The sequence below is a fragment of the Sphaerodactylus townsendi genome, linkage group LG08 (genome assembly GCF_021028975.2).
Source record: "Sphaerodactylus townsendi isolate TG3544 linkage group LG08, MPM_Stown_v2.3, whole genome shotgun sequence".
NCBI lineage: Eukaryota > Metazoa > Chordata > Lepidosauria > Squamata > Sphaerodactylidae > Sphaerodactylus > Sphaerodactylus townsendi.
In genome coordinates this window covers 70,336,157-70,357,365 of record NC_059432.1, presented here as the reverse complement: position 1 = coordinate 70,357,365, position 21,209 = coordinate 70,336,157, and the positions used below count along the sequence as shown (strand labels likewise).

General features: G+C 44.1%; 1 long non-coding RNA gene across 2 annotated transcripts in view; it reads left to right on the top strand.

The window, feature by feature from the left end:
• Positions 1–21,209, top strand: part of LOC125437481 — a 47,149-nt gene that overhangs the window by 11,474 nt on the left and 14,466 nt on the right. For both annotated transcript variants that reach the window (XR_007245220.1, XR_007245221.1), the window contains exons 2-3: positions 5,465–5,579; positions 17,072–17,230. This is a non-coding gene — a long non-coding RNA (uncharacterized LOC125437481). The remainder of the gene's footprint in view (positions 1–5,464; positions 5,580–17,071; positions 17,231–21,209) is intronic.

Below are 21,209 nucleotides of genomic sequence, written 5' to 3'. Positions count from 1 at the left end.
TGGAAAGGAGAGGAACGGGAGGGGGGTACGGCTTCCTTGCGGAAGTTCGAAGGCAATTCCGGAGGCATAATCAAGACTAGTGATCTGCGTGATGGATTTATCCATCCCAGACTAAGGTCGCTTGACCTGGCTCATGAGGTCTCTTCCCCAGAAGATTAACATGGATGTCCAAAGACGATGGGCGCGTGCACTCGTGAGCTGTCGCTCCAGTCCTGGGCTGTGGACCGTGAGCTGGGCGGATGCTCCGTCTCGCCGGTTTGTTTTCACCCCCCAGATGTGCGGGCAAGCCTCGGTCGGCCACTGGTCAGGCCACTCGGCTGTCCTGATGACAGTCACATCAGCGCCGGTGTCTACCAGGCCCTTAAACATGCATCCCTCTATAGCGAGCTCCAGGTACGGGCGGGAGCTTCCGATGGGTGTTTCCACCGCCCAGCTGATGGTGGTGCTGGCTGCGCCATGTTGGCTGCCGGGGCTTGTCGCCTTTATTGGGTCGATCAGCGGGCAGCGCATGGGGCAGGAGGATCAGCTGTGCGCAGCTGGTTCCGGTGGGCAACTCCTGCGGGATGTTCGTCCAGATCTGGAGATGGATGGGTCCCTGGTGCGTGGAGTCGATTACTCCGGGAATGATGAACACTCCCTGCTCAGCGGCCGAGGCCTTAGGCAGCACCAGCCCAATAGTCCCGGTAGGGATGGGGTCGCCATACTGGGTTGGGGCGACAAGGACCTCGTGGGGGAACTTGAAGGAGATGGGCTGGGTGCCCGTGAGCGAGATGCCACGAGTGGGGGGCGGTTTGGGCGTGGGCCTTGGTGTCTGGGTCTGCTCTAATATTCTCCTCCTTGGTCCTGGGCTGGGGAGAGGCAGCCGGGCGCTGAGTTTCCCGGCGGGCAGTCAGCTTCTCCAATGGAAGCCTCTCTGGCATCGTGGGCACCGGGTCTTGGGCTGACCTTCTCCTCTTGGGGGAGGACCCTCCTCCATCGGGGTTATAGGCCCCCCCCACCGGGCTGCCTACATTCCCTTCGGAAGTGTCCGGGTCTGCCGCAGTTAAAGCAATCATCCTGAGGCTGTCCCCTGGCGGTGGAGAGTGCTGCGGCGAGGAGGCTAGCTTGGTGGGCGGAAGATCCGATGTCCTGGCAAGCCTTAAGCATGTCGGCCAGTTCAGGGTCTTTGCCCAGGCCCGTGATTGCTCTGCGGCACTCCGTGGAGGTGTTCTCCTTAGCGAGGCGCATGAGGAGCTCGTTTTGGGCCTCTTCGCTATCTACCTGCCTCTTGAGCGCTTCCTGGAGCCTGTTCACAAACTCGGCATAGGGCTCTTGGGGCTTTTGCCGTATGGCGGAGAAGCTCTGTGTGGGCTGGCCAGAATTGGGGACCTTGACAAACGCCTTGTAAGCGCACTCAGAGGCGACCGTAAGGGTGGCCTCAGGTAGGACAATCTGATTGTTGGGGTTACTGAAGGCATCGAAGCCGTAAAGCTGTGCGGCGGTGTAGGCGCCGCCGGAGGCGGCTGCCCTGCTAAAGCATTGCTGCCGGAACTCGCTCTCCCAGATCACAAATTGTGCAGGGCTCAGGAGCATGCGGAAGGTGGTCTTCCAGTCGTCCGGAACCATTAAGTGATTCCTCGCGATTGCCTCTAGCATGCCTCTCACGTAAGGGCTAGTGATTCCTACGTCCGCGTATCGCTGCGGAGCTCAGTGAGGATGTTATAGCTTAAGGGGCGGTACTCGACAACCCGCCGAACAATGCCGTCCTCCCCCTCGGTATCTATGAAATGGACGGGGCACAATGCGAGAATATCGGCATCGTCTTCCGTCAGGGTTTCTTTCTTTTGCAGATCGTGGCTAATACGCTCTGCGAGAGTTTTGAAACCCGCGCCATTACGTGGCGCTGACGGAGGTGCGGTAACTTCGGAAAATGAAGGCGAGCAAGGGGAGGCGGCTGAGCCGCGGGAGAATTTGAAATGGGCGGAGGAGCAAGGGGCAGAAGGAGGACAGGCGTCCAATTTAGCGGATAGAGAAAATTCGGGTTGAAATTGAAGGTGAAAGATCGAAAGGAGGGCTGCCTACAGCAAGGGAGCCATAGGTCTGCAGGCTGATGGCGACATAACATTGTCTCCACGTCAGTAGCAGTGACATCGGGCGCCACAGGCTCTGTGCGAAGAGTGCCTCCCGATGTTTTCCCAGTCCTTAAGATTCAATGTCCCCTTCTGGGTACCATGGACATTGAGCTTCAATCTCCTCAACCAATTTGGCGCAGCTCCCCTCTCTTTACGGAGACCCTGCCGCATTTCGCTAACGCTTTCAGTTCGTTAACGTGCTTGTCATAAGCCCTGCTTTTGCAAGCTCCCATACTCACCCGGTGTTCCGTCCGGACGAAGTGTCCTAGGACTCGAGTCCCTGGATCGCCGATCCAGCCGACGGGCGATACAGCGGTGGTCCCTGGATGCGCCGATCCAGCGGACTTCGGTACCGCGGCCCTTTCCTGCAGGCGGCGGTGAGCAGGGTGGAGGGTAGAGGATTCCCGGGTTCGGCACCAGCTTGAAGTCGACCCACGTTGTCAGCGCAAGAACGAGACGAGACGCGGAGATAACATCTGGTGGAGATCGCCAGCAGCGGGGCCGGAGGTCCGTGTTCCTAGCGAAGTCTCCCGCGTGCTGGTTCCTGGCACCTTTTATTGTGATTCTTTCGGGGGCGTGTAGAAGGGAGGAACGGAGGGAGTTCCGGGAGAGCGGGAGGTCGGGAGATCATCATGTGATGCATGATCTCACCTGGCTACGTGCGGAGAGGAGCGTAAGCGTCTGAGCCTAATCCTCACCTGGGGGCAAGACCATTGTCCCTGCGCCCGGTGACTGAGCCAGACAGTTCATGACCCGTGACTCATAGGGGGATGAGGAGTGGGGGTGCGGTGCGACCAGAAGGCCGTAGGAGCGTAGGTGTTCCAGCGCTCGACCACGGTGCTGCTGGGTCAGCGGTGCATTACTACACAAATTAAAATTTTAAAAGCCCAACTGTTGTCCAGCCAACAATAGTACAGCCAAGTAACGGTAAAACCAGAACAATGCACATAAAATATGTCACCAGAAAATACAGTTCCTAAAAAATAATTTAAAAGCCCTTGAAAAACAAAGCTTTTTTCCCAAGCATCTGTAAAAAGTAAAAATTGAGTTCTCTTTACCTCTTCAGGCAAGGAAAATGTCATGTTGACAAAAATGCAGTGATGGAAAAGGTAAGGCCTCTGGCAGAAGAACAAATAGCCCTGGTTGGAAGAATTGTGAGAAGTCACTGACTAAGAGAATGCTTCTGGCATTTGGGTTAATACAGGGATTTGTATTAATATTTGCGTCCTTCAAATATCTGAGTCCTAGGTTGTGAATGGATTTAAAGTAAGCATCAGTATCTGAAACTGAGCTCATAACCTTCAGGGATTGGGTGGGATATAATTCAATAAATAAATAAATACATAAAATAAGCCAACCAATATAGATGTTGTAACACAAGTGTAATATGTTCACACTGGTCAGCCTTTGACAATACATGAGCTGCAACATTTTGCACGAAGTGAAGTTTCTGAGTTGTCTTTAAGGTCAGCCCCAGGTCCAACCACAGTCACAACAGCATGGATCAGTATGGCTAGATCAGCTGAATCAGAAAGTGAAAAGAGCTGATAAACAAGATATAATTGGTAAAAATATATATCTCGTAATACCAACTAGCAATCTGCTTCTAAGGCTGGGTCTAAAAGGACTTCCACGTTCTTGATCTGCAAACAGTAATTTAGCCCCATCTAGGATAAGCAGATCATTACTCTCCAAACAATTTTACCTACTAGCATCATGTCCATCTTGTTTGAATTAAGCTTCAGTTTGTGCCATTTGACCACAGTGTTAAGGCAGCAGTTGACAGCAACAGAAATATATGCTGATAGAACCCAGCTCTGTTTATGATACTCAATCCCAAAGGTCCAGATTATTTGAGTCAACAACCTGATATATGTAGTAAAGTACATTGGTAATAAAACTACCTTTGCAGTACTCCACAGGAGATCTGGCTAACCCTCTCTGATACAGACCATCAGAGGACCAGCTCCATATTTCAATAAGGTGTAAAATAATGGAGTAACCAATTGTATCAAAGGCTGTCAACAGATTCTAGGATCAATTTATATGAATTACTTATATCAAGATGTAAATTGCGGTTGTCCACCAAAGTAAGCAAGGTTGTCTTATTCCCAAAATGAATCATGAAGCCAGGCTGGAAAAGGTCAGGGACAGATGTGTCATCCAGATATGCCTGAATTTCTTAAAATTGCCTCTGTGCAAGCACTTTGCCACAACACAACATTTACTGGACAGGATAAAAAAAGGAATAAACTGAAATATGAAAGAACTTCTTCAGCCTCACATCTTCTGTCCTGGGTATTTTCTGAAGAGGCTGAACGACTAAGCTCTGAAACTGGGACTGAGTGCAGCACCAACGCACCATGACTCAAAGTTGGTTATGTTTTCAAGCCATTCGATGGAACCACTGTGCACAATTCTTAAAATTCTAACTTTACCTGAAAGAGAGGACTTTGCTTGGACATACCAGAGCAATTATTGTTTGTGGGCATTCTCTCTGTGGTAGCTAACTCCTGGCTGATTCTCTGCATTTTATTTATTTGCTTCATTTATACTTCACCTTTCTCCCTAAAAAGGACCCATTTTATCTTCCCAATTATGCCATAAAGCTGGTTAGGCTGAGAGTGTGTGATTGGCCCAAGATCATCCAGCAAGCATTCATGGCAGAGACCTGCTTCCCTGAAACTCTTAGTCTGATACTCCAACCACTATACCACGTTGGCTCTCAAGAGAAATCCTATTGGAGTACCTTCAAGAAGAGTGGGGTAGCGTGGAAAATCCTTCTCATACTTTAAGACCTAAGAACCTGCCTTACACTGAATCAGGTCATCCAGGTCATTACTGTCTACTCTTACAGGTAGCAGCACTCCAGGCTCTCTGGTGGAGGTCTTTCAATTGGAGATGCCAGGTTGTGAAACTGAGAGCTTTTGCGAGCAAAGCAGGGACTCTTCCACTGAGCCACAGCCCCTCCTCTCCTGTTCCTTCTTTCAACTGCCTACTGCCTGTTTCAGCTTAGTTCTGCATCAGTGTTGCCCAGTATTCCATGGCTACTTAGCCCAGTCATAACCATACCCTTCCAGCCTGGACATATGCTGCAAAGTTGTCGATTAACATCTTCTACAACTCCACAGGACCCCCAAATTAGCAAGTTCTTCTTTTGACATAGGAAGTTCATAAATATTCAGCTGCTGTGAATCCATTAAGTGCTGGAACCAATATAGCCCTTGCAACTGCCCATTGACACTTGCAAGATTCATTCTAGATTTGGCTGTTTGCACAGCCCTCCTAACAAACCCATATTTCTTATGACTTGTGATGGTGGAGAATTAAAATCAAACTCTGAATCCCACCAGGTACCCACAGTCTCATCATTACACTGCACAGGCCTTGGGCAGATGATCAACCTATTTTCTTCCACTGTCATAGAATGAATGAGAAGGTTGTGAAAAGAGTCCTGTGAACATGCAGGTGAGAAGATTTGCCCACAAACAATAATGTATTTAAAATAAGCCATAAATGAAACCAGCTGCCGATCCCGTTTGAATTTCCATCTCTCCCTCTCTCTGCCTACAGTTTTTGCCTGTTTTCTTCTCATTTTTCCCCTTGAGGCTGTTTAATGCTGTGTATTGTTCATGTTTTACTTTATCTCTTTATTTATGTCCTCCTGCCAACCTCCTTTCATCTTTCTAAGGCCTTTTCCTCTCTACTGATTCTGACTCTTTAGCCTCTTATTTTTTTCTCCTTTAAGTGCTGTTTTGCTTCTTTGGTATTGTACCAGATCAGTGTAGGGCTTCATGGTTGTCACTGCCACAGACATACCATCACTGTGTCAAAGCAAAGGCTCCACGACAAGAGGAAGTGACTCACTCTGAAAGCCAAGGCTCAGCCCTTTGATCAACAGGAGACTCCCTGGTTCCTTCCTGCCCAGGGATATGCAGATAAGCAGCCCTGACTCCATCCAGCAGAGGGCAATACTGCATCTACACAATGGCCAGTTTATTATAAGCATTGTTTTATTATATTATCTCTGTATGCCCAGCATGTTCCGTACAAATTCTTTTTCTTTTAACTTGTTCATCCAGAGTCTTTTCCTCCGCATTTTTTTTCTCATAGGACAACCCTGGTACCAGACTTAAATATTTATACATTATAATAAATTGACAAATGCAAATGTAGAAACAATGAATGGGTAAATTATTTTGTTGCACTGTGCAGTGCTGCATTTGCAATCACACTGAGTTGTATGAGAGTAGACTTACACACAGTACTCCATGGCAGCATCAGAGCTGGCAGGTAGCCTGGTGAAGGCACCTCCCTCCCATGTTCCTGTTGGTAGTAGCTGTGCCGCAGAGAGTTGTCATGCCAGCTGCCGCTGTTCCCCTCTCCCTACCCAGTCCGTCATAAGGTATGTATTGCACCACTCCTGAATAGCTGGAATCACTTAAAAACGTGCCTCCCTTGCTAGTTATTTCTAACTTCCAATCCTTCATGAATATTAAATATTTTATTATTGTTATTAGATTTATATTCTGCCTTTTGTGGATGCTAACAACCAGTCTTTTAAGTATCATTGTCCTAAAAGTATCGATACCATAAATTAAAAAGAAGCCACTATAACTATTGCAGACACTGGACAGACCAATATCATTCGAAAACACTGACCAAAAAAAATGTCTTCAAGACTCAAATGCCCTCAGCAAATAGAATTCCCCTGCAGCATTTCCATAAAGAGATCTGGGAAATGACTTTATGAACCTGCTCAGGAAGTCAGTTTCAAAGCATTGGGGCCATGCCTGAAAAGGCTTTAGATCTTACCCAGAAGATCTAAGGGACCAAAGAGAACAGTGAAAAGATGCTTCTCAGCAGACCCAAGCGTGCAAGTGAGTTTGTACAGAATGAACAATATGTTAAATACTCTGTTCCATGCAGAAACACACAAACTCTCATCCACTGTATAACTGCTTGCTGCCTTTTCAATAACAATCAGTCCTCTAAGAAAGGTTGCAGTAACATGAAGAAATGATACTTGACCAAAGTGTTTTGAATGGGAAGGAACTGAACTCTATACAGTCATCATGGATGGTACTGTTTTCCTGTATTCCTTGAAGTATCTATAGGAAAGTCTCTTCCCCCATCCTTGTCATTCATTTTCCTTCACTCCTTTAAGCTAATTTTATTCTCGTATCACTTCCTGAATTCCTTATATACCTCTTATTGGAGCAGCAGGCTGCATGTGGTCTAGTGCCGATAAGACACCGCATAGTTTTTACTATTGTGTTTTATATACTTTTCAGACTCAAAACAGTGCAAATCATTGTATAGGCTGCAGTCCTCTGCATAAGTCAGTTGGTTTAGGCACACCAAAGTCTACATGGGACTAAGCTGTTCATGTTGGCTGTATGCTAGTCTGGTGCTGTTGCAGCAAGGTTATTTCTGGAACATGTCAGGCCTGACAAGCAAACCTGGATTCTTCCTCACCTCCGTCATCCCCATCAAGCAGAAATGCTTCCATAGGCCAAATTAAGCTGTCAGTGACACCTATGCATGTTTCCCAATTAAGGCCCTTCAGTAAATTTGCACAGGGATTAGAATTTAATAAAGAATTCTCTTGAGGCCAGAGATGTAATACCATCTGCACCTCTCCAAGTCTTGGCTATCACAGCTGCATGAGTTCTGCATGAATAAAGAGGAAAGAGTACCAATGTTTGTTTTTGCCAAGATGGTATTCACACAGTATGATGAGATGTCTGCTTTCCATCCACTAGGTGATTCCTGCTATTGGGCTTAATGCTGAGTGGAAATCTTTCTCTGTATTAGAGTTACAACAAAATGTCTTTTGTTAAGCTGAGATGCAGAGTACATCTCTTTATACATAGTGCTTCTCAAACCATGTAGAAATTAAATTTTGTTCAAAAAAGTTTGCATTCAAAATTTTAGAATTTTGAAGCTTGGGATTTCAGAGATTTGATTGAAATTATTTTATTGAAATCACAGTGAAGTGGCTATAAGTAGGTGTTCACATTTTGGTGTAAGGTCAGATTGTCTGCAGTGGCATACCTGCAGAAAATCGAGCCAGGGCAAGAACTGATTTGCCCCCGCCCCCAAGCATCCGTGAAGGCAGCAGTGGTTTTGGAAGATTCCTTTCACTCCCGGGGCAATCTACATATACATTACATTACATTAGGGTTGCCAACCTCCAGGTGGAGCCCAAATTACAGAAATTATAAATATGCCCCCCATGTGACCCAGGCAAGTTGCAGCTGGGACAAATGTTCCTTCTTGCCCCCCCCCCCCCTTAAGATACACCATTGATTGTCTGGGAGCTATTGATCTGTCAACTTAACCTGTGCCATGGGTGAATTGTGGAATTTCATGAAGGATGCTCTAAAGCCATGGAAAGAGAAATGTGTGTTTTTATGACATGGACACTGACTTTGATGAAAAGTCTAGCAGCAAATGGTATTGTTCCACAAAGACCCATAAGGATATCTATTAGGCTGGTTCCTCTAAATGTATTTATGACGAATAGCAAGGCAGTGAATAGCAAACAGTGGTAGACTGCACACAGCATAAATCTAACGTCTTTAGGACATTATAAAAAGATCCCTTTTGGCATTTTGTGTTCCCATAGCGTTGGGAGCGTTGCCAGTCAAAACGTATCTTTTTTCCCACCTGCTGCACAGAGCTCTTGTCAGTTTCACGGTGGCGCCCGCCATTTTATGTATTGCAGCAAATTCTCAGTGACACAATGAGAGAAGCTTCAATATGTGCGTTGCCATAGCTTCGCAGGCATCCCCCCCTCAAAACAAAAAGGAAAAGTATGTGCACAGGATCATTAGGCAAAACAAACTTTAGTCATCTGCAAACAGATGAGCTGCAAGCAGAGGAAACCTCCATGGGGGATCTTTGCAGACAATCTGCTGCAGCACACAAAATGGCGGTGTGAACCGTGGAAATGAAAGTAAGAGGTTTGGATGAGAGACATAAAGCTTTCCTGGCTGCTGGCATGCACTCAGCAGCCAGGAATTGTCTTCAACCCAGGTTGTGGGTGGGGTGGGGGATTGCTAGTGGGTTGAGAGGAATATAACAGGCTGATCTTGTTTTGTGGAAGAGAGCTGTGCGAAGTTCTTCCCCAAAACACTTTTTGTAACGTCCTAAAGACATTATATGTGTGCAGTGCGGAATCCACCAGAGTGGTCCCACGCTTGATGAAGACATGAGTTCTAATGTATTTAGCTCTTTACAATATTAATCCCGGATCAGTCCCAAAAAATGACTATTCAGGGCAATTAAAGAGTATGGATGTTATTATCCAGAGATACACAAACACATGAAGCTGCCATATACTCAGACTGCTGGTTTAACAAGGTCAGTATTGTCTGCAACAGTTCTTCTGCATCTCAGGTCGAGGCCTGACTAGAGATGTGAGGGCCTGGGGGGAAAAAGAGGAAAATTTAGAGGGAGAAACCATTTCCCCACATTTTCAAACCAGGCTTTTAGGGCAACATATATACATTATTTTAAAGGCTTTTTATTGTTTAACTATAAATAATTCTGGCAACAATTATACCTTATAATATGTTTAATGATAATAATATTGCTAAAGAATTCAGTGTGTTAAATGTTACGACATTTAGCTTAATATCCCGATCTGCTGGCAGTCCTCTCTACTGAAATTAAATGAGAGAGTTTCTATCTAAATAATAAACTTTCTTTTGTTGACTACAGGATTTGTTTCTACCTATAATTTTTATTTTTTGCTACCTCTCTGAGGGAAAAAATAAAGATACATGTGCTTCAGCAGCACAGGCTGCAGCACTTTGGATCTAGTTGGCAGGGTTTTTCTAGAAAAGTAGCTGTAAAGCCCACTGAACTAGAAAACTTGGTGGGTTAAGGGTACCCACTGAGGGCAGTAACCTCTCCTGTCTTTCTTCCCCTCCTTGACCTGGCCTCACACATTGACAGCAGAAGTGGGGGCAGTGGGGAGTGGCAGAAGTGGGTGATGATGGGGGGGGCAGAAGCAGCAGTGGGTAACAGAAGCAACAGGGGTGGCAGAAGCAGCCTTGCTTGCTCCTGGAGGGGAGGGGAGGGGAGGGCAGGCAGTGAACTGGCTGGGCTGCTGCTGGCCCAGGCAGGAAGGCCACCATGCCCCATCAGGCCCTGCTTACTCTTGGGCTGGAGGGAGCGTGGGCAGGGGACTGGCTGAGCTGCTGCCAGGTCAAGTGGGAGGGTGCCTTGCTGTGCTGCCCCACTGGGCCCTGCTTACTCCTGGGTCAGGGTGCATGGGGAGCAAGGACGGAGCAAGGGGGAACTGCGCCTGGGGTGCACATTCGTGCTGCACCCCTTCCATATTCCCACCGTACCCCATAACTCCCCTGCACCGGCGCAAGCCCACTGGATCACACCCCACCCGACCCCCTGGGCTCTATGCCACTGATGGGGGGGACTGGCCAGATTGCTGCTGGACCAGGCAGGAGGGTGCCTTGCTGCCACTGCCCCACTGGGACCTGCTTGCTCCTGGGTCAAGGGAGGGTGGGTGGGGAACTGACTGCGCTACAAGAAACGTGGTGGGAACAATTGCCATGCAGGACTCACTTCCATACATTGCACAGTGATTTGTTTTTTATGTTGGGCTAAATTATAAAGTATGCATTTTATGTTGCTGAATCAGTAAAAGAACTGTAGGTTTGATAGGAATGTGTTTCATATCTTTCAGTGTTTTGCAAAACTTTCATTCTTTCCAGTAAAAAATTGTTTTCCTCCATTGTTTTCAAAATTCCCAGAAATTTTACATCTCTAGGCCTGCCATGACATGCTTCTTGATCCTTGTAGGTAGAGATGCCATGACTTGAAGCTGAGATGAAGAGCAGATGCTTTGCCGCTGAGCCACAGCCCCTTCCAACCCCTGCTGAAATAAATTCAAACTGTTATCTCATTTGTTTCAAACTTCTACTAATCTCTGAATGCTGAGAAGAATGTCCTACTGGTTGTTTGGTATGCACTGAAGCTTCACTGAAGAGCCCTGTGCTGCACACTTAGTATTATGGGATGGTAACTCTTTAAGTGCTTGTGGAAATTTAGAAGCCCCAGGTCTTCCAATACAATTATAACCACAGTTCTGATAATGAGGCACTACATGGTTGGGCATAAACACAAGACATTTATTCAAAATGTATTGGTTTTGTTTATTAATGTTTTTATGCATTTTTCTGTACTATGTTTATTGCATGTGCTCCTACTATATTATAAACAGTATGTGCTGAAATCTCATAGAAATTGCTTAGAGCTATGCTATTCTGTTATGAATAGGCAGTAAAAATGTGTTTTGTTTCAAATCTGCAAGAGATTTTCAAGCTCCTCCTTGACTTCATATCCCCTCTGCCCCTAGTGGTGCCCTAAATCTTTACCTTTCTGGCCCCTAGAATGAATCCTTATATGCCCTTTATGCATTATTTAATTTCTGCCATGTCACTTGATGTGCATGCAGTCTGCTCCGTTAGTGTACTTACGTATCCCTTTTAAGAGCCAGTTTTTAGATACGCGTGCCTGGGTATAAAGTCCACAAATGCCCTGCCAATTAGGCACATGTCCCTTAAAACAACTCTGAAGTGGAAGTCAGAAGGGAGAAATAAGGCAACTGTTCCTGATTTGGTATTTATTTAACTAATATTGCATTTCTCCACCATGGAACTGAATGTTGTATTCACAGAGTTTGCAGGTGGTCTCCCATCCTGGCACTGATTAGGCCAGATCAGCTCAGCTTCAGCAGCTTGCTCCACACTACAGGATCTTGTAGGGAAAAAAGCCACACACACACACACACACACACAAGTTCTCCATGTGTGTGACTTTCACACTTGACAGGGAACGTGAACATGTACCCAAGAAGTGGAAGCGAAAATCAGCCCTATCCTATGCAGGTTTACTCAGAAGTGGATCCAGCAGTGCCCAATGAAACACTCTGGAGGTATCTGCAGAAGTCACACTTTGGTCTGGGAATTCAGCATCTCACCTTCTTTTCTGCTCCAAGGGCAGTAAAGAAATTGCTCTCTAAATTGAGCTTTGGAGGACTTGTGGGGCCTTTCAAATTGAAGTCTCCTTGTATGCACACATGTCATCTAGACATGTTAGGACCAACTACACATTACTCCACTGCAGCATGCAATGTCAGCCCAGTGGCCTCTTCTCTACTTTAGAAAGAAAGGTGGCAGAGGGGGAGGTTAAGCACCTCCGTCTACATAGCCTGTTTTGATAATTTTTTTGTAGTGATTCATTGGGTTCAGTCTAAAGTACTGTAAGTGCAGCAAAACTTGTAGAAGAGATTTTTCTACCTCCCACTCAATATCTTAAAATAATGATTTTGGGGGTCAGGGAGCCCTCATGAACAGAGGGGTCTTTCAGTGGAAAGGTGATCAGCAGAAACCCTTTACTCTGCCAGCGTGGTATAGTGGTTAAGAGTAGTGGACTCTGAACTGGAGAACCAGGTTTGGTTCCTCATTCCTCCACATGAGCAGGAGACTCTTACCTGGCGAACTGCATTTGTTCCCCACACATGGTGCTTGCTGGATGACCTCTGGTTAGTCACAGTTCTCTCAGAACTCTCTCAGCCCCACCTCACCTCAGAACTCTCCCAGCCCCATCTCACAAGGAGGGAGGAGGAGGAAAGGGAAGGGAAGGAATTTAAAAGCTGCCTTGAGACTCCTTACAGGAGAGAGAGATGAGGTATAAATCCAAACTTCTGGCAAATTTCTCTTCTTCAGTGGAAATGTTGTTCTACACTAGTGTATATATGCCATTATGCCAAACATACTAAACAACACCTTTGGATCCCACTCATTGTGTTCAAGAGACATTTCTTGTGATATTAGATTGGAATTAATTTTTAATTCTCTCAAGATGTGTCATACGAGCTCTTTGAACTCTATGATTCTATCCTCACCTTGAAAAGGAATGTTTTGTCCCTGTATACTGTCCCTTTGTTTTGTGTTTTATATCTTTCTTGAGCCTCTTGAAAATAAATCTTGAATTAGAGTTGGAATATGAAACTTACCAACTTTCATTTAAAAATCTCATTTTTCAGGAATTTAAATATATTTTACAGTCTCTCCCCTGAAAAACTATGGAGTTGGAGCTGGTATTAGAACATGAAATGCACAGTTGTGTCTTGAACATATGCACTTTAATATACTATGGTGGCCTTAAGTTGATTCAGACCATATAACTCAGGACAAACTAGACATGATAACATCCTCATGACCACTATGAGGACTCCAATGCCATTTTAAAGAGATTTTAAAATGCGGTGGGAACCTGATCAGGCCTTCCCCATGTGGCTTTACAAATACCAAATCAGACACAAGGGTCTGTGACCATTTTGGCACTTGATAAAGCCGGGGGCAGAGGAATGGGGAATGAGAGCCCTCAGTCCGCCACACCCTAGCAGCTTTTAAAAATCACTTCTGGACGATGCTGGCATCCCCTTGGTGGCCACAGGGATGCTGTCACATCTGGTTTGACCTTCTGTATTGTCTACTCAGACAAGCAGTGGCTCTCTGGGATCTTGAGCACCTCACCCAAACCTTGGTAGCTCAGATCCTTTCGCTGGAAATAGCAGGGAATGAACATGGGATCTTCTGAATGCAAATATGTGATCTCTGAGTGTTCACAGAATGAATCATGTTCTAAATTCAGAATGTTGAATGAATTAACCAGATTGTTTGGTTAACTCATTCAACATTGACTTGTTCTTAAATACATTTTACAAATGCCCATTTGGCCAATATGACTCTGACTCAGAAACTCATCTGGCTATTAGAGGAGCATCTTCCAGCCCAGTGACATTTATACTTTTGGACACACCTATATATTTACACTATACAAGAGGGGATAAAACCCTGAAATGAAAAAGTGGATCACACCCCTCTTGATTGTGAGTAGGTGTCTTTTCTGAATGTTGCTCCATGTAAAAATTCTTTGCAAATTATAATCTAGCATGAGCGAGTAAGGTAATTTTTTTTTTGCTTTTAAGTCACAGCTGACTTATGGTGACCCCAGCGGGTTTTCAAGGGATTCCCCCTCCTTCCCCACTTTAATCACCTGTTTGTATGAATTGGGCCTAAAGTGCTGCTATATAGTTAGAATGAGGTAAAATGGGGCAGTGAAGTTAAGGAGAGGTGATGGCGGCTCAGAATAGCTAAAGACATATGCATTGAGAAGAGATCTGAAGGAAGTCAGAAAGTAGAGAGGTGGAGGAATTTATTGCTCCAATCAAGTGTTAAAAAGTGAACATATCAGGTTCAAAGGAGACTCACATCCCCTCTTTTTCAGGCCCAAACTAGCATTGTTCGGTTAGAAAACTTGTGTTTGTGAAACCCCTCCCAGCCTTCAGTACAGAAAGGCTGGAAGCCAAAATCAAAGCACAGTCTTTTATTTGGAGTTTATCAGTGGCTATTGTCCTTATCAAACAAAGCCCTTTCATCAGGGCTTCTTTAACACACTTTATTTCTCTTTTATTTTGCTTTGAAATAAGCTGGGCAACAATTAATTTCAGAGAGAGAGAGAGAAAGAGAATTCAACAAGGATCTATTACTACTCTCGGCTTCTATTGCTGTAATGAAAATCTATTTCCTTTCCCTTTTGTGTCCCATATAATTTAATGCCCATTTTATTAATGGTCTGAAATAATTACGGAACCTTTTGTGATTCTCAAGTATGTTTCATTTAATTGTGCAATAAACGCCTAATCTCTTCCTCCATCTGAAGCTATTATGGCATTAAAATTAACAATTATGCAGCAGCGCGCCCGGGTCCATAGAAATCACTCCAGATAACTAGACATATATAAATCATTCATGAGAACAATTTCTGAAAAGAGATGAAGGGAGGGGGGGAAATTGTGTAGAGAATGACATTGGGAAGCCAAGGGCCTGCTCTGTAAGAAGATAGCAACACCTTACAAAAATCTTTTTTCCACTTTCCTTTTTTTGTTATTATTATTTTACTAATTGTGTTGTGTGGCTTGTGCTCTCCTTCTCTCTCCACGCCCCCCCCCCTTCTATTAGCCTGACAGATATTTTCAGAATTAATTAACCGTTAGCTCAGAGGATAAATTTTCATTATCAATTTTCTCCCCTTCTTCTTCTTCTCCCCTTTTATAGTTTGTCTTTCTCTTTCAACCCAGCAATTACACTCTCCGCCTTTCACTGGCAGGTCCTGTTCTGTAGGAGGTAATCCAAATGGGGAATGTGCATTTTCTTTTAGCCCCATTCACTTTCCTTCTTCTACCTTTTGTGGGATTTAATAACCATGGCTGATAGGCGTACAGTGGACAGAGAGGTTAAGTTTGTTGCCTCAGCACTTTGCTGACAGCAGGCAATGTGGAAATCCAGGAACATCCGGGCAGCTCTTTCAGGGTGAAAGTGCTTGCAAGTCACCACAGCCAGACTCCACTCCACTGTATCCCTCCAGAATAAGGTTTCACTTCTAACCAACTCAATGAACTAAACTTTTCTGGATTTTTGGAAAGTTCAATGAAGTGGAATCTCTGGCTGCCACACCTTCTATATGACATACTTTTCCAGCTATTCACTTTCACTGCATCTGCTGTTCACAATTTTGTCATTTCTTCAGTGCAGCTAGTACCAACGGCTGTATTTGGCAGGAACTGACTATTTTGAAGTAGTTGGATCCAATACAGTTTATTGGCTTTTTGCCTTTTGAACCTGCATTATCCCAGGGAAAATATTGCCCTCCTCTTTCTTTTAAAGGGATGTACCCCATGCTGAAGTTCCTCCTTCTTTCCTTTAAGGAAATGTGTTGAACTCTCCTTTTTTTAACAGGCTATGTTCAAATACTATCTTTACCACCTGTGCTTTAATAGTACAATCCTGGGAAGGCTGTGTTACAGAGGGAGATTCCGTGCAGCCAATCTAAAATGGGATGATGAGGCAAAAACAAACAAACCATTATGGGAGCAGAGGTTCACACAGAACACTCCCCCAAAATGGGTCAGATCCATTTTAGAGAGCCCAACCTGGGTTAAATGAAGATCGCCAAATAAGCAATCTTTTTTCTGTAGCCTGGTTTCAAATGCTTCCTGCTTCCCTGTGCACACTATGGCAGCAGGAAACATCCAATTTCCCCACTTCCATCTACTACTTGAGTTAATTTTCTAGAAAATCCACTCAAATGCTGGCTGCCATGTTCAGATAGGGGGAGATTCTCAGTTGCTGGGGGGGGGGGGGATCTCTGACCACCCACTATTCCAAAGTCTCAAGTTCAGGGGTAGGGGGAGATACTTTCCCCTCCTTTTCTTGCCTGGGCACTGCATGGGCATAGAAGTCCCCTAGATGCCTCCGTAGCTAAACATGCATCCTGGGAAGGGGGGGGGGGTGTCCCTTTGCGAAGGAGCTGCAGGGTTTGCTGCTGCTTCCTGAATGGGTGAAATTCTTATGTACAAAGGGGAAAATTGGTTCATTCATAACAAGTCACACTCATTATGAATGAGCTATTTAGAAAGGACCAGAGAGGCTCCAGCAGTTTGATTTGGGATAAAGTGTGACAAAAGGTAACCTGTTTTCCATTTCTACTTCCCCTGACTTCATCACATCATAAATAAGCAGCACAACCTCTACCTTACCAAACTATTCTTTCCAAAACATGCATTTCCAAAACAGTGCATTGTACTGAATTTGGGTCTTTCATCTCCAGCAGCAAACTGGGCAACAGATTGAGAACTGAAAGAAGCATAGAGGGCAAAGCTGCAGTTCCCCATAGCTATGACCAAGGTTGTTCAGTTCCTAACTTTTAAATTAAGCAAAATGTCAATTCTTGTTGAATAATAGAGGCAATTAAAAAATTAAAAAATGCCTTCCTACTGCAGCCAAGTCATCATCTCCTTAGTCTATTTCTTAAATTCTGAAAATATACCAAACTATAAATTTGTTTCTGTTTTATTCCAGCTCCAGTTAAGAGAATGCTGGGGTCTATTGCCTTTCTGTGGAGAGTACCAAACATAAGGCATGTTTGGAGGTGACTCAAGGGCAAGTAAGGGCCAAACTATATGCCAAGAAAAATAGCATGCTACAGTCCATCTGGGATTAAACCACTTCAAACTGTAGGTAGGTAATCACCAGTGAATATTTTCCCAGGTGAAACATCCCTTAACTGTGGCCTTGGGTATGTCAGAGGAAAAAGCTTTATCCTTGCCTTTTCCATGTTCATTTTTTACCCTTTTCTTTTTAAATGGGGAAGCATTTAAACACATGGCCCTCAACACCTGCATTCTAAAGTGGGATCATCCCAGGAGGGGATGTATCATGTGGCTTTTCTGAATGTGTAAATTGGATTTAAGTTGCCTACAGTTTATTGTAGGGCTTCTCCCTATTGTTCATCTCAGCTCTCCTCTCATCTAACCTGCTGCTGAGCATCTGTCATAGCACAGAGAGCTTCTGTACAGTCATAAATGCACAGGATCTTGGCATTCTGCCACTGCACACAGTACATTGGACTGCTTGTGATGGTATCTGGCTGCTACAGCATTGACATGGCAGTGTTTTTGGTGGGATGCTGCTGCAACTATGTACTGGCAGGAAGGCAGAGGATGGCACTTGCCAGTACCACTGGCAGCATTGTCAGAAAGAAGGTCAACATCTGTTGTCTGCTGTCCTGTTCTCAAGCACCTGAGAATACTGCTCACCTAAGGGAAATTACCAAGGCCCAAACTAGACACAATGTTGTCCATGAGCCATAGATACTGCTGCCATTCCAAAGGGATTTAAAAACAGCACGGTGAGCTAAGGTGCTCTTATTAGCCCTCCACTACTGCCTTTTCAAGTTCCAAAACTGCCTTGAGGTGGGGGGCAGCAGCCATTTTGGCACTTGAGAAGTGGGGGCGGGGGGGGGGAGCAGGGGAGAAACAAGAGTGCTTCAGCCTACTGTCCTGCACTTTTAGTTCCTTTAAAATGCTGGCAGCATTCATTTGCTATTTTATTTATTTTTGATTTGATTTAATTTCCTGCCCTCCTCAGCCTTAGCTGGGCTCAGGATAGCTAACATACAAACATGTGTTACAAGACATTTTTAAATAAACATCAGTTAAAAATATATAAAATAACGCTGGCTAGTACAGGGTTCAAATTCAAATCACTTGCCCATATAGATCCCAAATTCAAGTCACTTGCCCATATAGATCCCAGCTTCACCCAATCTCATAGATCTTATGTGTGTGAACAGGGAGGGATGTAAACATTGGGGCCAGAAGATTTCCACAGGTCTGTATTGGCTTCAGCAGTACACTCAGTGGAATATTTCGGCCCTACAAGCTCTGCAGAAATGTTGGGCATTTCACCAAATAGGAGCCAGTTGGAAGCCAGATATATGTCCTTGGCGCCAGGGATCATCAAGAGATTGCTCTTGGAGGACTGAAAGGTCCTCCGCGGGCAAGATGGAAAGATGCTGTCCCACAAGTACAACGGTTCCAGACCATTCAAAGGTCGATACCAAAACCTTGAAAACGATCCAGAATTCAATTGGCAACCAGTGCAGGCAGTAGAGAACAGGTCTTATGTGTTCTCTTATTGGAGTTCCAGCAAGTACTCTTGTTTATTATGTTCACTATTTACAATAAATGTCTGTCAAGTTTGTCAGTGGTGAGAGGAGCAATAACTTTAATCGAATTTTCATATGAGATTTTTAAGGGTCACGTTTTCCAATTCAGTGTCCATAATGCCAACAACAGGGCTCTTTTTGTCTGGTAAGGAAGCACAGAAATGTTTTGAATAAAACAAATAAGCCGCACCTGCATATCCCACTAGTGTCAATGTTAAATGGGGGACTTGTAGAGCCCACAAAAGTGACACACTTGAAATGGAGGATTGTCTAAATTCAGTACAGAAAACTCTGTGCAACTTTCTGACCCCCAGTTTCCTTATGAGTAACCGTGTTAGACCATTGTACCAATAATGAACAGGAATCTTGTGCCACATTAGAGACGAATGTGTTTTAATTCTAACATCTTTCATGGACTTGCATTGCTTCATCAGATGGTCTTACTCTTCCTGCAGCTCCCTGTGCTCTAAATCACACAGCCACCAATGCAACATGTGGCTTTTGTGAACTGCAGTTGTTGTACAAATATAAATTTTAAAAGATTGGTTTTAAATGCCTAGTTGTTATACCACAATTCTAAGCATATTACTAAAACAGCGAAGTTTAACCCTGTTTATTGTGAACAATCCAAAATTCAAAAGCTGAAAGAAAGCCACATATAGTTCTGATTAACCTAAGGTATAGCTGTACCAGCCATGGCAAAATGACCTGCAGTTCATGTAAGATTGCTGAATGTATTTTTGATACCCCTCCCGCAGTATCTTTCTTAGCACTTTGCAGTGCCATCCTCTACAGTTACTCCACTCTAAGCCCACTGAAGGGCTATCAGACTCATAACTAGTTCTGCTACTGCAGACTGACACAGCTGCGCTGCTGAAACTACCTACATAGACTTGTGCTGTTAACAGGAAGTCTCATGTGGGATTTCTGTTTTGTGTTTCTTGTAAATAAAGACAGATATGATTCAGCTGACATCTTGGTGATGCTGCTTTCAGGTGGTTTTAAAATATAATGTTAGATGTAGCCTTGCTTATCATTTTCATTCATGGCTTTTGAGCAGATATTTCTTGTTAGTTTCATTGTAGTAGCATCTGTCATTGGGAGGAATTTAAGTACAAGTTATACTAATTGCTATGACTATGCTGAATATTCTCCAGTTTCATATTTTTGAGGCTGAAATTGGTGAAGGAGGAGAGGAAAGGGATGTTTGCCTCTTTGGGCCCCCACAAATAAATACATTTGTTTTCTCCAAAATATTTTGATTGTATCAACATTCAGCTCTTTTCAACTGTTTTGTGCTGTTATCCCTATTTGCTGATGGCCAGCAGCAGGGTGTAGTAGTTAAGAGTGTTGAACTCTAATCTGGAGAACTAGGTTTGATTCCTCACTGCTCCACATGAAGTTTGCTGGATGAATTTGGGCCAGTTCTCTCAGAATTCTATCAGCCCTACCAACCTCACAAGGTGACTGTTGGGGGTGGGAAAGGAATTGTATGCTACTTTGATCTGCCTTCTGGTTGAGAAAAGCATGATATAAAAACCAACTTTTATTCTACTACTTTCCCTTCTCTGGGTTGGTCATGTGGACGATCCCAGCCAATCAGAGATCACATTGCAATGGTATGACTTCAAATATATATCTAAATTTGGCTGCAAGGTGATATCACTGCAGGAAAATTACTTCAATTTACAGGGGAAAAGAGAAAACAGGAAAAAAACTATAAACGAACAGGTGAACATTTTTACAAAAGTGCCGAAAATATGCCAGAAAAGGAGGATGGGTATATTTTTGACATAGCAGAAAAACATCCACTCTCCCACCAGAGAATGATTCATTTCAGCTCAGCAGTATGAATTAAAAAAATTAATAGTAACTAAGGCAAGAAGTGTGTGAGGTATAGCAGGTGCTTTTTACATCTCTTTTGGATAATGAGCCTAATAAATATCTTAAACAAGTAATAAATGTCATAAAATTTTTGAACAGAAAGAGTTAAACATGGTTAACTTGATACAAATCTGACTGACTTCAATTAGACATCTTCCCTAATACCACATCAGAAATAGAAATACCATCTAGGAGAAATATATAATTAGCAGAGACCAGGAGAGAATCAGCCTTCATCAAACACCATAATGAGCATAGTTCAAAAGCTATATATTCAAATTAAAATCCCAAATTCATTCAGTGACCTCCCTCTTTGTAGATCAATGGAAAGAGGGACACATCTCCTTCGATACATCTCTGCTACATGGAGTGTCCTTTAACTAAACAGGGTCAAAAACCATAAATGATTACTAGAGATGATTTAACAACTGTTAAAAAAGGCATTAATCCATTTAATAGAGTTGGAGAGGGGGCAAACTAAATCATTATAAACCGGGACAGAAAAAAATAAAGAGGAAAATGGCATTTCCTGCTAAAACTTAAGAAGTGAGCTTGAAACATGGCTGATTGAGCAATGGATACCAAAGACACTGTCTGGAGTAGGTT